General features: G+C 37.4%; 1 protein-coding gene and 1 long non-coding RNA gene across 2 annotated transcripts in view; one reads left to right on the forward strand and one right to left on the reverse strand.

Annotated features, from left to right (window-relative positions):
• Nucleotides 1-13,569: 13,569 nt before the first annotated feature.
• Nucleotides 13,570-18,188, forward strand: part of htr2cl1 (5-hydroxytryptamine (serotonin) receptor 2C, G protein-coupled-like 1) — a 114,190-nt gene continuing 109,571 nt past the window's right edge. The window contains exon 1 of the mRNA XM_022678541.2: nt 13,570-13,660. The gene's annotated coding sequence lies outside the window, so the exon portion shown is untranslated. The remainder of the gene's footprint in view (nt 13,661-18,188) is intronic.
• Nucleotides 13,657-18,188, reverse strand: part of LOC111194399 (uncharacterized) — a 118,054-nt gene continuing 113,522 nt past the window's right edge. Inside the window, exon 4 of the long non-coding RNA XR_002651066.2 lies at nt 13,657-14,146. This is a non-coding gene — a long non-coding RNA (uncharacterized LOC111194399). The remainder of the gene's footprint in view (nt 14,147-18,188) is intronic.

Consider the following 18,188-nt stretch of genomic DNA (forward strand, 5'->3'; position numbering starts at 1 on the left):
TGTACTATACATACCTGCTGCTGGATGTCTAGAATTTTCCCTCTGGGATCAATAAAGTATCTATCTATCTAATGATGTACATTAGCAACAGAGGACATAGAAGTTCAAGGCAAAAACATCTTTAGACAGGGCCTAAAGGAGGCCAAAGGGAAATGTGGGATAGAGGAGGAAAGGAGGGGAAGAAGGAAATGAGGTTAGAGGTAGTTTGCAGTTTTTAGAGGTGTTAGGAGAGTAAGTGCTCTTTGAAGAGCTCTGTCTTCAGGAGTTTATTAAAGATAGTGAGAGATTCTCCTGATCTGATAGTAGAAGGTAATTTGTTCCACCATTGGTGAACTAGGTAGGGGGATTGTGGGCAATGTATCATGATAATGTTGTATCATATCATGAGACGCCATGTGATTCTCCTCAATAGTAGAATCTTTACCCTCTTAAACAGTTCATTATTCTAAGTGGTTCTGAGCTTGGACTTACAGTTCTATAGAAAAGAGGACTTTAACTGTTGTAGAACTGTAGAATGTTCTTTAGTATCTTGAGGTATATGTACATTGCAGTACATCAGATCAGAATATATCCTTTCTTTGAGCTTTGATAACTTTAAGGAGCTCAGGACATTCAGAGACTTGAGAGGAATGGAGAGGAAAAGGTCAACTACTCGATGTCCTGAGTCTTCACCTCATATCCTCCTCACAGATGAAACATCAGCTCAGTGTCCTTCCTTCACCTCTATTTCACTGCCTGATTAGGTAACACTAATGTCACTCAGGAAGCTGTCATCACCTGCTTTACAAAATGACAGAGCACGCTCATCTGCGTCCACGCTTTATAAATAGAGAGAGAGAGAGAGACATAGAAAGAGAGAGAGAGAGACTCATGTATTACAGTAACTGCAGGCAGGCAGGTAGTTTCAGTGTATGCTGGAGTAAATTAATGACTTCGCTGCCCAATTTAGAGGCAGTCCTCAGTGGGAGAGCAAGTAGAGCATGGAGAGACTCCAGCAGTTAAGGGTTCCCCTCATACAGTAACACAGAAACTCAGTCTGCTCTCAGTTTCCCTTTACTAATACAATTCCTAGCATTCTTTTATTATGACTGTTCCCATATTCAATTCCCTATTATTTTCTAATAATATTTAATAATCTTTTTTCTTTTTTAATATATAACACGACTCTTGGTCACCCTTTTACATGCCGGCAGTTTTGCCACTGTCCCTGTTAACATAGTAACACTTTACAATAAGTGTCACAAAGAACAGTACTAACAGCACTAGTTAAAGCATTATTAAATATTACTAAATGTTAATGCCACAAGTTAAAACATTCGTAATGATTAATAATGTCTTAACTAGTGTAGCCTTATTACAAAGTGTTAATTAAATAATTGCTGTCATAAATAAAAAATCTTTAATTCCAAATATACAGGAGAACCTAGTTTACTTTCAATGAAATTTATTTTTGGAGCATTCCTATTGGTCCATTTCTTGTATTTTGTGAATATCAGTGTGTATACTGCAAGTGTACTGTATATGCTGCTATGCCGTGACATTTGGGATATCAGTGTGTATATATACTTATGTCTTGTGACTTATTGGATATCAGTGTGTATGCTGCAAGTGATCTGTGTATACTGCTGTTCCGTGACTTTTGGCTTATCTGTATATACACTGCTATCTTGTGACTTATGGCACATCAGTGTGTATGCTGCAAGTGAACTGTATAGATATGTGGAAGAACTGGAACTGGAAGATAATTCAGTGGTGATGATACGGGCTGGTTATCACCCTGGCTGTTCCTGACTGGTTATTATGTCCTCTGTAGCATTTAGAGGTTATTATTATTATTATTATCATTATTATTAATGGAAATTTACAGAACTAATGGCTGTTTTAAAATATTGTTAGGAGTGTTTATTTGTGGTGTGTGACGGCAGGATCAGCGCTGGTTTGTAATAACAGGTTATGGGTTTGCAGCTGTCAGAAGCTTCACACAAGGCCGTACAATCAGATGACTCACTGCAGCCTCGCTGGTTTGGAGAAGGGCCAGCTGAGATTGGTTCGTGCGTTTGCGTCTGTTTTCACACTTTTTTGGGACAGAATGTTGTGGAGAAGAGTGGAGAGACACTGTTATCCTGTAATATCAGGACAAACTGGATGATCTTCAGCTTTTAGAAAAGCTGAAAGTTTTGATCTGAAAGGACAAAAACACTTTATTCTGTTTACTGAGGTTAAAGGGGGACAGTCATATTTGGCGAGTGAAGAGGTTTTATGATGAAAGTCATCTCAGGAAAAGAGAGAGAGAACCCATCTCCCAGTGGCATGATGGAAGTCAGTGGAAATAGAAGCTATCCTATTATTGTCAAGACAATATTTAAAAGATCTCTGCTCTGATTGGTTCTCTTAACTTTGCCTCATTCAGAAATGAGTCTCCACTAACATATTCATACTAACTTGCTAATGCTGCTGCACCCAGCCTTATTGGAAATCTGGGAATCTAAGCTTATTGTAAGTAAATGGAAGCAGTTTTGTTTCCTTAGCCTAGCTTTACTTAACTTAATTACCTCCACCATGAAAACATGGTGACGCCCCTGTTCCTTACTAGTGTCACATAATGCGCCTTATAATCCGGTTATAAGCTTATTGTGCTTTATGTATGAAAACAGATAAATAAAATAGAAAATAGAAGTTAATAGATAGTGTGCCTTATAGTGCGAAAAATACATTATATATTTTTTAACACAGGATATTTATTGGAACATTTGACTTATTAGGAGTGTGAGTGTGTATGTTTTATCAAATGTAGGCAAAAATTAAAACTCATTTCCCCTCTGACTACTTTAAAGTATATCCATGTCTGGTAAAAGTAAAACACCATTGAAGTCTTGCCCGCTGAACAGTTTGTAATAGTGATTGTAGCATTGCCCACTGGGGACTAAATGATTGCAAAAGGCATGTTGAGGCGAGTTAATGTGCAACTGTAGATGGATTTATTGGATAAAAGATCATTTATTGGAATATTTAACTGATAGATGTACAAGTGTTTCCGGTTAGACAGGTAGTTTGAGAGTGTACATGATGATGATGTATATAGACAATTCTATTATTGCACTCATACTTTCTGTTATATTCTTGAAATTGTCACCAAATTGCTACAAGATACCTGAAAATATCTTTACTTGATAGAAAAGGCAATTATGCTTTTTCTCTACACAGATCTCTCTTTCTTTCTCTCTTTTTTTTTTACTTTTTTACTTTACTGTGGGTGTGGGGGGTAAATGAGAGGGTGGCAGGAAGGAAAGATAACAGGAAGCTTCTTATTTATTATTTTATTTACCCTTAGCAATCTGCCCCACATGCCTCAAAGCCAAAGCTCAAAGAAATAATTATTGAAAGAGAGAAATCTAGAAAGTAAGAGCGTGATTCTGAAAGCAGTAGGGAGTTTTATAGATAGTGGGATAGTCGGTGTGTTTGGAAGATGACGGGAGATGACAGCAGATGATTTTGAAGATTAAATCTCTATTTTCTCTTCACGCTGCTGTCTTGTTGTCTCTTCAGGAGGTCTGTTAGAGGGGTTGGAGAGGCCACAGGTCAATGACCAGCTTTCTACAGATACAGCTATAGATAGTTTAAGCTCAGTCCTCTGAGACCCCTGGCCTGTACTTTCTCTGCAGGCTCCAGGGTTTTACTTGCTTGGATGCACTTCACTTAGTGTACAGTTCTGGAATAAAATAAAAAAGAGACCACTTAAAATTATGAGTTTCTGTGATTTTACCAGATTAAAAACCTCTGGAATATAATCAAGAGGAAGATGGATGATCACAAGCCATCAAACCAAACTAAACTGCTTAAATATTTGCACCAGGTGTGGCATAAAGTTATCCAAAAGCAGTGTGTAAGACTGGTGGAGAAGAACATGAAGAGATGCATGATAACTGTGATTAAAAAACAGGGTTATTCCACCAAATACTGATTTCTGAAAAACTTTGCATTATTTGAGATCTGAAAGCTCTGCATCTTTTTTTTACATTTCTCATAATGACAATATTTTTTATTTGGGAGAAATGTTGTTTGTAGTTTATAGAATAAAACAACAATGTTAATTTAACTCAAACATATACATATGAATAGCAAAATCAGAGACACTGATTCAGAAACTGTAGAGGTTTATATACTGAGCTCTTCTACTTATATGCTTTATAACATTTCTCTACCTTTCATTTCATTTAATCAGCATTTATGACGTTTTTCTTTAAGTAGGAGCAGTAACCTTTCTATAGTCCTGCTTTCTCTACTGCCACTGACCCTGTGAAAGTGCTCATATTTGAATTGACTGCACAGTACTGAATTTTTTTTTTTTGTGGAAACTAGTTTGGCTTTTTAGTACTAATTTCATACCAGCAATATAGGTACAACTACAGCTCTAGAAAAAAAAAGACCACTTAAAAATTATGAGTTTCTTTGATTTTAGCAAATTGAAAACCTCTGGAATATAATAAAGTGGAAGATGGATGATCACAAACTATCAAACCAAACTTAACTGCTTGAATTTTTGCACCAGGAGTGGCGTAAATGTTATCCAAAAGCAGTGTGTATGAAGATGCATGAAAATTGTGATGATAAAAAAAGGGTTCTGAACTCTTACAAAAAAAAAAACATTAAACTTGTTTTTTCTTTGCATTATTTGAGGTTTAAAAATCTCTGCATCTGTTTTTTTATTTCAGGCATTTCTCATATTCTGCAAATAAATGCTCTAAATGACAATATTTTTATTTGGAATTTGGAAGAAATGTCTGCAGTTTATAGATTTAAACAACAATGTTCATTTTACTCAAACATATACCTATAAATAGCTAAATCAGATACACTGATTCAGAAACTGAAGTGCTCTCTTCTTATTATTTTTTTCCAGAGCTGCATTGAGTGAGGGTGGATTGTCTTGTATTAGCCTTCACAGGTTTGTTTTGTAAGCGTCGTGGTTTCACTGGTGGAGCGTTGTTCACCCTCTTGGTGTTTGATTGAGAATAAAGGTTTCTACCATTGTATGTTCACGCTCTTACCTGTTTAAAATGAAGTTAATTCATTGAGAGAGAATATGACTAGGCCTTGGCACACTCTGCTACCAGTGATGCTACAATATTATGATACTAGTTTAATACCGCCATATATTAGAATTGTCACATTCTTCCTACAAACATGTATTATGCTGTAGTACAGTAATAGTTGTTCTGTGGCATTGCTTTTAAAAAAAAAACATTTGCAACATCTTAACAGCATTTTGTTCAGAGAGTATTGCTGAAATATAACTTATTTACCCTTGGGGTGTCTAATGCCATTTTATTCTATAGACATTATTAACTGAAATAAATAGGCCTGAGCATTACTTCCAGAAAATACATATGGATATCGTCGTTGTCCATTAAAAAACACATCTCCATTTTTGTCAATTTTTAGTTTATTACATAATTTGAACAAACAAACTGTCTCGTACACTGTGCCAAAATTTATTGATGAACGGACCAATAGAAACTCCTCAAAATGACCTGAAATAAACTCTTTTGAGAGTTTACACGTTTTTTTCTCTCTATTGTAAAGTTGCTATTTTGGAGATAAGTGTTTTTCATTGGACATCGATGATATATTTGATAATTTTTGCTAAATGAGACTCAATCTTACCACTGTCAGTTAGGATTTATTATGAGTTTATTATAGGATTATAGAACTGAACCCCCCTCTCGTGATTCTTTAAATCAAGGAGCTGCAGTATATATGTGTAAGCTTACAGTGTGTATGAATTAACAAGTGAGCAAATCCCTCCTCCAGGATTTCATTAATGCATTACACACTTAAAACATGACAGTGTGAGTGTTCTGTTTACCTTTTTACTGGCTGTGTGGATGAAATGCATCAGAGCGTGTTGTTTTCTTGTTGAAAATCCATTTCAGCGAAGGCGTGATGGAGCTGTGGAAACGGCCTGAGTGCTGAGTGTTTAGTGCTGAATTAGATGTGATGAAAGAAAAGTCTGAAAGCTCTTTAATAGCAGAAGTGGGGGGCACTTGGCTGACAGGCCTCAAACGGCTATAAAATACTGAACCATATCAGCTTTAAGCCATAAGGGGCTCAGGAGAGAAATTGATATTTAAGAAAGAACAAAACAAGAAGAAGTGTCTTTAAAAGTTGTAGTTAAAAGTTTCACTCCGTCCATTAGTGTCTAGAACAAAGATGACCATTAGTGAGGTGACTGTGTTTTTTTTTTTAGTTCAGTTACTGGTTTGATGTAACTGGACAAAAACTGTTTGGTCTAGCTGGAGTTTGTAGCTAATCGATTGGTTTCATTAAACTGGAGGCTCTCTCACTGGCTTGGTATAGCTTTTGGTAGAGCTGGAGTCGACCACTTTCTGATTGGTTTGGTAGAGCTGGAGTCTATTTCACACTGATTGGTTTGGTAGAGTTGGAGTCTATATCTCAGTAATTGATTTGGTAGTGTTGGAGTCTATATCTCAGTAATTGATTTGGTAGAGTTGGAGTCTATATCTCACTGACTGATTTGGTTCATCTGGTGTCTATATCTCAGTGATTGGCTTGGTAGAGTTAGAGTCTATATCTCACTGAATGATTTAGTAGAGTTGGAGTCTATCTCACTGAATGATTTGGTAGAGTTGGAGTCTGTATCTCAGTGATTGATTTGTTAAAGCTGGAGTCTATATCTCTGTGATTGGTTTGGTAGAGTTGGAGTCTATATCTCAGTGGTTGGTTTGGTAGAGTTGGAGTCTATATATAAATGATTGGTTTGGTTGAGCTGGAGTCTATATCTCAGTGACTGGTTTGGTAGAGCTAGAGTCTATATCTCAGTGATTGGTTTGGTAGAGTCAGAGTCTATATCTCAGTGGTTGGCTTGGTAAAGTTGGAGTCTATATCTAAATGATTGGTTTGGTAGAGTTGGAGTCTGTATCTTAGTGATTGGTTTCGTAGAGTTGGAATCTATATCTCACTGATTGGTTTGGTTAATCTGGAGTCTATATCTCTGATTGGTATATCTCTGATTGGTTTAGCTGAAGTCTATATCACACTGATTGGTTTGGTAGAGTTGGAGTCTATATCTCACTGATTGATTTGGTAGTGTTGGAGTCTATATCTCAGTAATTGATTTGGTAGAGTTGGAGTCTATATCTCACTGACTGATTTGGTTCATCTGGTGTCTATATCTCAGTGATTGGCTTGGTAGAGTTAGAGTCTATATCTCACTGAATGATTTAGTAGAGTTGGAGTCTATCTCACTGAATGATTTGGTAGAGTTGGAGTCTGTATCTCAGTGATTGATTTGTTAAAGCTGGAGTCTATATCTCTGTGATTGGTTTGGTAGAGTTGGAGTCTATATCTCAGTGGTTGGCTTGGTAGAGTTGGAGTCTATATATAAATGATTGGTTTGGTTGAGCTGGAGTCTATATCTCAGTGACTGGTTTGGTAGAGCTAGAGTCTATATCTCAGTGATTGGTTTGGTAGAGTCAGAGTCTATATCTCAGTGGTTGGCTTGGTAAAGTTGGAGTCTATATCTAAATGATTGGTTTGGTAGAGTTGGAGTCTGTATCTTAGTGATTGGTTTCGTAGAGTTGGAATCTATATCTCACTGATTGGTTTGGTTAATCTGGAGTCTATATCTCTGATTGGTATATCTCTGATTGGTTTAGCTGAAGTCTATATCACACTGATTGGTTTGGTAGAGTTGGAGTCTATATCTCACTGATTGATTTGGTAGAGTTGGAGTATATATCTCAGTAATTAATTTGGTAGAGTTGGAGTATATATCTCAGTAATTAATTTGGTAGAGTTTGAGTCTATATTTCACTTATTGGTTTGGTAGAGTTGGAGTCTATATTTTTTAGGGATTGCTTTAGTTAATCTGGAGTCTCAAATCTCGCTGGGTGGTTTGGTAGAGTTTGATCCTGTATCTCACTGATTGGTTTGGTTAAACTTGTGTCTATACAAATTTATTTTGTATTTTTTCATTTCTATATCTAGTAGTTAAACTTTCTTGTTGTAAACGGCAGAAAGCATGTTGAAGAAAGCATAGAAAGGGAAAAAGAGAAAAACAGAGTTACTGTCAACAGGTTTTTGAGGTAAATAATCCAGGCTTTTCTCTGTTCAGCTGTAGCCTAGTGGCTGGTGCCCATATTTTCCCTGGCATACTAACACACACCACTGGCATGAATAAAACATAGCATTGGCCTGGGAGCTTAATCTCCCTGTGGGGGCTGGAGCTGAGGAGAACAACCTGAGGCAAATCTCTTAGTCATCATCAGGAACTAGCTGAAGGCATGGCAGCTAACACCAACACACTTACCTACAGACACACGCAATCACACAAACCCATTTTTTCTTCTTTTACTGATGTTGACTAGAGTCTCTACCTCTGTTTAGATCTTGGTTCTCTGGTTTTCTGGTTTAGACACACATTTTTCTGTACATAAGAATGTTAATGACATTAAAAAGAGATAAATCAAAGGTGTCATGCATTCAGTGTACTTACAGATCCCGAAATACTGTCTTACTTGTTTATTAAAAGCTTCTTGATGCCTCACAAAAAGCGCACTGACAGAGATACTCGCCCATCACTGCAATAGTTTGGACAGGGTGTTCTAAATTGGAAGAATACATCTGTCAGTCATCCTTATATTCAGCCAAGCATACTGTTGTTGGTAACTACTAAAGAATAAACTGTTGAAGAATTAATTTGCCAGAAACTATTTTGAAATAATTATACTTTTACTGTTATTTTGTTCTTGAATAGTGATCCTCAAATAATTTGCACAATTTGTTCTTTAAAGAAAAAAGAAGATAATTGAAATAGACCAACTAGTCTTGATAATTTTGGTCCATTTTTGCTCTGACCAGGTTTTTGTGAGCATCTCTTAATGAAGCCGTTTCTTGTTTTGTTTGGTGGTGTTTTCTTTTGATGACAGATGAGGATATGAACCTCTTCCAGTCCTCCAACTACGCCCATCTTCCTCTTCCTGACCTGTCCGATGTTATCCTGTCTAAAAACTGAATTCTCGTCATAAATCCTCGTTTTTGTTCTAAAATAGTGCCCAGTTTTTCTTCGGAAGCTCTTTTCCCCCCATTCAGCGCCATTTCTTGTTTTGTGTTGAATTGTTTGAACCCATGATTCAGTGTCCCCCTTAACCAATGGGACCAGACCTTTTCCTTCAACATGTGCACAACCTGTGTGTTTTAACTACCTTATTGTTTGGACTATAAGGTGCACTTTTAACGAATGTCTATTTTCTGGTCTATTTTCTTACATGAGGCACACTGGATTATAAGAAGCAGTAAGCAGCACTAGTAAGGAGGCCTACATCGAGGTGAGCAAGGGCGTCGCCATGTTTCCTTTCTAATGGCAATGCTGGGGGCGCCTAAGTAAACTGTAATTATTTTAAAAACATTTTATTTCATAGTTAAATGAGCACTGGATATTAATCTACACAGATTCTCTCTTGAAAAATGCTTATTTGGGTGAGTAAAGTGCTTCTGTTTATTTACAGTAAGCTGAGACTTCCAATATTTTGTCTAAGGGTGAGTTTTCAGTGAAGTTTCTCCAGCACTAAGGCTGGGTCCAGCAGCATTAGCATTGTTTTAATACAGCAAATATGCAGACTACGGTCTAATATACTCACCTCTGAATGGCGAAAGGGCTAGCGCTGAGGTTAGCGACTAATGCTAATGCTTATAGCGCTGTACCTTAGCGAAGTGGCATTACTATTTCTTAATACCTGACTGGTAGAATTCATACAGCAGGCACTTTTGATATTTGGGAAAATAGAAGGATTTTAAGTGTCCCTTAAAGTCAGAAAAATATGGTATTTAAAAAGAAACAGTATATCATTCTGGCGCACAACAGATATTTCAGCTTAAAGCAACTTTCCTGTACTGGTCCTTTTCACCTGTTTCTCAGGTATTTCAAAATTTGTAATAAATAGCTTGTGCTAAATACACAATCTATCCTTCCCCTTCAATTCTTACATCCTGTGCACAAATACGAGCACCCGTTTTCTGATTGGCTGAAAGAGTGTTATATCTATCTGTCCGAGCCATTTTCCAGAACTAGAAGTGTGAACACCAGACTATTTTTTCCCCCCAGTGAAACGGAGAGCTAGTTAACTGTAAGAATGTTTTCTTTTTGTTTATTTAACAGGTACTCATTGGTTTGAAATCATATACAGCACTTTTAAAGTTATGAATGTACATTATATGGTTTCAGTTGAACAATTTGCGAAAGTTTGATAAGTTGGGATAGGTTGAATGTTCTTGATATTCTATCTTTATCTGCACAGACTGGTTTATTTGCAAGTCAAGTGAAACAATGAGGAACACTTTCAACACTGCTGTTGGAAAAAGAAGGCAGAGGAAGATTATCATCATCACTAGTACAGTCTAATACTGCAGTGGATAGCAGATGCGATGCAGTCTTACAGATTGTTTCAGAGCTGAGCTTTTTTTTTATTTTTTCTTGAGGGGAGCAGGGGCACTGTAAACACAAAGTTTTCCAGCCAATAACTTCCCTAACTGACAACCTTGAGCAAACAATAGTGAAGCAGCAGTGGTGTTATTGAAGATGGAGTCCAGCGCCGCCCGGTTTGGAGCCTGGGCCGTGACCTTTTGGACACACTGCTCTCGCTCCCTGCGGAGGCCGACAGCGGTGCTTTTGTGTTGAGCTGGGGCTTATGGAATGCCTGAAAAGCGTGCAGCTGTCTTCAAGGCGGATGTCAGGAAAAGATAGGGCATGACGATAAATAATTGAACTCCTTTAGGGAAGTTCGGGATGAAACTACGTTAATAATGGATGGTAGCAGAAATGCTCCGCCTTTATATATATATATATATTTTCTCTGTCGTCGAACGTTAAACGCAGTTCACTGTGCACTGTATATCTGCTGCTCTGACGCTCTGTTCTCTCTGACTGTTTCGCTAGCGGAATTGAAAGCCATTCAAGAAATCAATAGCAGGCACCTTATCTCGAGCGGCCGCTGTGCCTCCTTTTGATTTATTTCACCTTCCATTTTCTGCATGGCGAAGCTTTGCTAGCTGTTTGTTTGTGCTTTGCGGGTTTTTTTTTTTTGCTTCGCTCCTTTGTTTGCTCATTTACGTGAAGCTGGGCGACGGTGTGACATTTGTAAATACTTCTGGCACTCGTGGCGTGCCCATTCTGATATTGACAATTCGGATAGATAAGACAATGCGGAAGTAAAAAAAAAAAAATCTAGAGTAAGGGCTTTTTACTTTTTTTTTTTTTGGCCCGGCTCTACGTGCTGATTTTTTCGGCACTGGAGCCGTAAGCTGTAGAAGAGTGATTGGTATTGAGCCGTGGCCTCTCCGCCACCTGCTCGCTCAGTGAACACGCAGAGCACAGCGAGGCGTATGTGTCTGTGTGTTTGTGTGCGAGGCGGGAGAAAGGCATTCAGTCAAAAGGCGGACAAACGCACACAAACTCACATATACACACACTCAAACAAACATTTACAAACAGATAGACACGCATGTGCTGCTTCTCAGAGACATCTGTGCTGATAAACACGCAGAAAGCAGAAAGAATAGCATCAGCCAGAGCCTTCAGACACCAGCACTGATTCATATATAAATACATAAAAACACATACACGTATGTACAAGCACCTGCATGACTATGGAGGACCAAAACGGAAAAAAAAAGTAAATAAATAAAAACGTAAGTAAATCGCTCAATAAAAATTATATGGTGATTAAAACAGTAAATAATAATTAGAATTAATATAAAAATAAATACATATACATTAACAATAAATAAAAAAGATTTTTTATGTTTATAAATGTTTACATAACTATTTATTTTTGCATTTATTTATTTCCAATTTATTTATTTCTGTTTTTCCTTTTCCTTATATCTTAATGAAGGGGCTGTCCAGCAATGATGTCACCGTGTCTTAGTAGCATTCCTATTGGTTGATCGATGTCAGATACCCTAGATTGATTGTACGTGTCTTGCCCCTTTGGCGGTAACTTTGGTAACGTAGAAGATTATTATAAAATACGCCCCTTCATTATCATATAAGGACCAGGAAATAAAGAAATAAAAAAATAAATTGGGAAATAAATGAATGCAGAAATAAAAAAATAAAAAAATTAACAATGTTAATAAAGAAACCCATACATAACAAATAATTACTCATATTATTACCAAATTACATTAATCACCATATTACTTTTTCTGATTGATTTACTTACATTTTTATTAATTAATTAATTTTTAATTTTGGCAGTTTTGGTCCTCCGTACATGACGTCTTCAAATAATAAAGAAAAAAAAAAAAAACAATTTAAGAATCAGAAACACTTCCCATGGAGCTCGCAGGCACGTACGCATACATACATACATACATACATACATTCAAGCACACACCAGCATGCACGCATCTTCAATGGCTGCCTCACTTAATGGAAACCATTTGCTAGTACGCCAGAAGAGAGAGAGAGAGAGATAGAGTAGTCATGATCTGAGGAAGAATAGAAGATATAGGGAAAAATGGCTTTTCACTTACCAGAGTAACTCACACATAAGGCGGACATGCAGTGTCCTTGCGATGTGGCGCATTGCACTATTGCACGTGTCATGATTCCGCTGTTTATACTATATACAGTCTTTTGCAGCCCAACCCCAGTCTGAGGGTGTTTTGCACACAGATCCTCAAACAGTGGTTCAACCAAAAAAAAAAAAAAAAAAAAAAAGATGGTGGTCTCAGTCAGTAAAATACAGTTTGGAAGATGAGGCTTGCTATAGTCACCCATTACACCAGTTACACCATGACTTGACTTATCTTCACATGCACCCACGCCAGGAAGTGCTGAATTTGGCACAACACAATAATTTGGCTCTTATTTGGGTCAAGAAAACAAATCAAGGTGATGCAAAATGATAATTTGAGAAAGATTTATGACAGAGTTATGAGGGGAAAATGGGGGGGGAAATCCAGACAAGAGTGGAGATGGAGTCTTGATCTCAAAGCCTTAAGCATTGACACCAGACATGGTAATAGTAAATGTACATGTTATGGCTGTGGTCTTGAACCATCCCATTATGGCATAAGCCTTACAGTCCAGACAATGTCATTTCTGGATCCAGAGTTAGCTTTTATTGAGGGTAGAAAACTTATCAAAGAGCTAAGAACTGATAATCTGGAAAAGATGGACAAATATGGGAAAAATGGCTGCAACTAGCCATTGCAGTAGCCAGTAAATAACTAATATATCACAGTTGTCATGCATCTTGGCATGTTTTCCTCCACCAGTCTTACACAATGCTTTTGAATAACTTTATGCCACTCCTGGTGCAAGCAGTTCAGTTTGGTTTGATGGCTTGTGATCCTCCATCTTCCTCTTGATTACATTCCAGAGATTTTAAATTTGGGAAAATCTAAGAAACTCATCATTTTAAGTTTCCTATTTTTTTCCCAGAGCTGTATATATGTATACATGTATATATTGTTATCCAAACTCACCTGTCGAGGTCCTTTTGTGTTTTTCTTGTTTTATTTAGACTGTTGGAGGAAACGGGAGCCGCCTGAGGAAACCCACACGGACATGATGTGGAGAACATGGAAACTCCACCCAGATAGAGACTTGAACCCAAGACCCCGGTGCTGAGAGGTAAACATGCTAACCATGTTTGGAAAGCCACCATGCTATCCAAAAAATATTAACTTTTTTAAGTATTTGTTGTTGTTTTTATTAATATTTTAATGAAAATGTACATAAAATTGCTTTTTAGTTTTAGATAAGCATGGTTAGTGTTAGATTACTGTTGTGCATATTAAAATGAAATGTGATGCTACAGCTGTTACTGCTACCAGTTATTATGATAACGATTATGATGATGGTCATGATGATGATAAGGATGAAAATGATGATGCCTACTCTGAAGGCAGCAAGTGAGAGAGTCAGTGAGAAGTGTCAGTTGGAGTGATGAAGCATTGATGGACAGAGCGATATAACACCTGCCTCCAGCTCTCTCTCTCGGGACACACACTCCTTCCATCTCGACCTTACCCTGGAGGCTACACCTGCCAAAACAACACACACACACACACACACACACACACTCTCTCCCTCTGTCTCACAGATCCACCACGGGAGCTTCAGAGACAGACAGATGGAGGGTGAGGAGATGGAAGGCGTGAGGTTAGAGAGATAGCACTGCTCTAGGGACATTAGAACGGTGAGATGAAGAGATCACCCACGGGATGAAAAGAGATCAGTGGTGACAAAGGGAGAGGGAAGGACAGTCTTTCACTGATAGTCAAGAAAAAAGAGGGAAGGAGGCGAGAGAGAGCGTGAGTCTTTTCCACAGGATGTTGCAGGAATCACATTGTTTAACAGCTCAGAGCGGTGGCCTACAGCGAGGATGGATATATGTGGGGCCTCCTGCATTGATGTGGATGTGAATCACTTGTGAGTCATGTGAGTTACTTGTCTGCTCACCTGGACAGTTCTAGCCAGATGCCACCAGTCACTATCATTACCACCCACTAATCTGTCCACTGTGGGTGGTAACACCTTGTATGATATATTCTTGGTACACACGTGACACTGTGGAATGAGGAATGTTAAATACCTGCACAAATTCCAAAATAAAAGATCTCGTCCACTAGGGGTGGGTATCGTCTCTGACTTCCCAGTTCGATTCAAAATCGAATTATTTAGGTTAGATTGTTCAATTCAGTTACAATAAAAATTATAGATTTAATATGAAATGTTGTAATTATACAAAGAACACTCAAACTTCCATTATTAAAATATTAGTGTTAATATTATATTGTCGCTGTCCTATGAAAAACACTTCTTCATTTTTGTCAATTTTTAGTTTACTACATAATTTGAACAGACAAACTGTCCCTTACACTGTGCTAAAATTTTTTGATGAACGGGCCAATAGAAAAACTTCAAAATGACCTGAAATAAACTTATTTTACATTGACTTTCATTGACAGTTTACAAAGTTTTTTCTCTCTCCTGTAAAGTTGCTGTTTTGGAGAAAAGTGATTTTCATTGGATAGCGACAATATATACTTAACACAACAGTTGCATTCTTTTTTTTAATATAATTTAATGTAGCTTAATTAACGCCATAGACACGGTGCTTCCAGAACATTAATGAGGCTTTTGAAGCCATTGTTTTCAACAGCGCTGTATGAACATATATACTGACATTTTAGTTACATAAAACCAAAACATAACATGCTTCATAAATGTCTTATTTATTTTGAAATAAAAGTGTGAAATTTACCAAGACCCACTAGTTTAAATGTGACACTACTGTAAGCAAAGTGAAGATAAAAAGACAACAAGCTAAATGAATAATGTTAAGAGAGAAAACTTTATACAATTCAAAGGAAAAACCAGCCAGTCTAAGCAGAGTTTATCTCCCCATTATAAGAGCCTCTTTCTCAGCCCAGTAATCGTGTTCATCTCTGAATCCCTCGGGACGAAATAATCTGAATTAGTAACAGCGCTTCAAAGAAACCACGATCATAATTCCACTATTTACACATTAAATCACTCAGTTACAGGTTAATCTACAGTTTTTCCATCTAACAGTTAAACCTGTTACACTGAACAACTGCCTGATGCGAATAGTGCGGGGGTTACTTTAGTGCACCAGCCGCGTGTGGTGCTCAAAAATCTGGCTAAAGGAGGGTTAGCTTCCCTGATGAAATGGCTAACCACTAAGCTTATGGTAGATTCACTCGCTCGGGTCTTACTTCAAATAAAGCACAGGTGAAAAACAACACTGGAAAACAACTTAAAACAGTGTAAAATGTACTAGTAAACACTTAAAATTACATACAATTTTACAAAAATTCCACCGCAGTGCCGAACGCTGGGTGCTGTGCTTAACTGATTACCCCAGCCAGAGGGCGGTGCTCGAAAAAGGATGTTTTTGTGAGATAAAATGTGAAAGGTTAAAACTGTACACATATATGGGGAAAATGAGCTAATTCTAAAGATCGATTTGGGTTTAGTTTATATGAATGGATATCAGATCATTCAATTAAGATTTTTTCAATTACACCCTTATCATACACCCACCTCTTAACACCTACCATCAGACCTTGCTTAAACTCCGATAATTCGCGCCGCCTTGCCATGAGCACACAGGCCAGTGTTCAACCTCACTCACTTAACAAGTGAAACCTATACAGCTGTCAATGTACTATATACACTACTGCCAAATATCAGAAGACACTGGAGACCTTACGACAGTCCGTGACTCATCTGCACTGGCAGATTCTCCGGCGCTCCCACTGCTGAAACAGGTGTTAAACTGCACACGCTCCCTTTAAAAAAAGCATTGACATTTGCATAGCACACTCTAAAGCATCTGCCCATAAAGCAGGGGTCGCCGTGCCTAATGTCAAGCACTGGCTAGAGATTTATAAAGCCCCCAGCTTTGGGCTGTGGAGCGGTGGAATTGCTCTCTCTGGAGTGATGACGCTCCAACCAGTACCTCAGGAAGGAACTGAGTAACCATTAGCGAACCTAGTCAGCTAATATCAGTAGCTGACCTCTCTAATGTTCTCGTAGCTGAATGGTATCAAACTGCAGTGGAAACAGCCTGTTGCTGGCCTTCTCAAAACACATAAACAAATAAAAATATCATGAGATGTTTCCGCTTAACTTCAACATAAATCCACTGATGATTTTTTTTTTTTTAATTAAAAAACCTATAGTGGTTTGAGTTTTATTAAATGACAGAACCTCACCAATAATCCTTATGTCTTCAAATACATTTATACTTATAATATATTAGGGCTGTCAACGTTAAAGCGTTAACGCACGCTGTTAATTTGGAATCAGTAACGCGTTACTATTAACGCAAGTTAATTAAGGCACCAAATTTGACCCCTACTTCCGCTGTAATCTGCCCCGTCCCCGCCCAGCACACTGATCTATTTTCTGGCTGAACAACTGAACGACACGCTCATACAGTGTCCAGCCGTATCACTCCGATTCAGACTTCCAGCTCTCTCTCTTTCTTACACACGCACTCCTGCACTGCACTGCTCCTCATCTCTGATATTTTTTAAATATTTATAAATTAAGTTCGAATTCAGAAATCCTCACAACCAATTTTACAGTCCAATTTATCATGCTTTCTTTATTTCAGCACCCTGCGTTAATTTTATGTCCCCTCAAACATACAAGTATATACTACTATTTTATTTGACACCACTAATATACATATAATTGCATTTTACATTTCTTCCAGTCATTCTTTTATGTACATTTAAATATCCAGTATAATAATTTACATCTGAGAAAAACAAATGCGATTAATCGCAGTTAATCACAGAGTTTTGTTGTGATTAATCGATTATTTTTTTTAATCGATTGACACCACTAACATATATATATATATATATATATATATATATATATATATATATATATATATATATATATATATATATATATACTGTATGTATGTAAAGGGAGTATAAATCGTCGCTGTCCAATAAAAAAAAAAAAAACAAGCATCTCTATTTTTATAGATTTTTAGATTACTACATAATATGAACAGACAAACTGTCGGCTACACTGTGCTAAACTTTCTTGATGAACGGACCAATAGAAACTCTTTAAAATGACCTGAAATAATCTTTCTTACACTGACTTCCATTGAAAATTTAAAAGATTTCTTTCTCTCTCCTGTAAAGTTGCTGTTTCGGAGATACTTGTCTTTCATTGGAAAGAAATTAAATTAACCCACCTTTGTGAGTGATACACCCACCTGTCTGTATAGTCATAGGTCATATATGTTCAGACTGCCAGACCAAATCTGGTATTTCTATAGCTAATCCAAATTGACTTTTTTATATAATGTGGACAGCAAAAACCACATCAAACCTCATTTTGCAAATCAGATGATTTCAAATGTGACTTCTGTGTCGTTTACAACATGACAAATAAATAACCTTGCTCAATTCAGTGTCCGTAGGGGACTGTTCAGAGTGTCTTACTTGTATTTCAGCAAAATCACCAGCGTGGCTCTGTAGCTGAGGACACCTACGCTGTTAACACAGAGACCCATGCAGATTCATTTGTGATGTGTGGTGTGTGTGGATACGCATATCTGATATGATCACTTGCAAATAACAGTGTGGGCAGTCATCTCAAC

The sequence above is a fragment of the Astyanax mexicanus genome, chromosome 8, assembly GCF_023375975.1.
Source record: "Astyanax mexicanus isolate ESR-SI-001 chromosome 8, AstMex3_surface, whole genome shotgun sequence".
NCBI lineage: Eukaryota > Metazoa > Chordata > Actinopteri > Characiformes > Acestrorhamphidae > Astyanax > Astyanax mexicanus.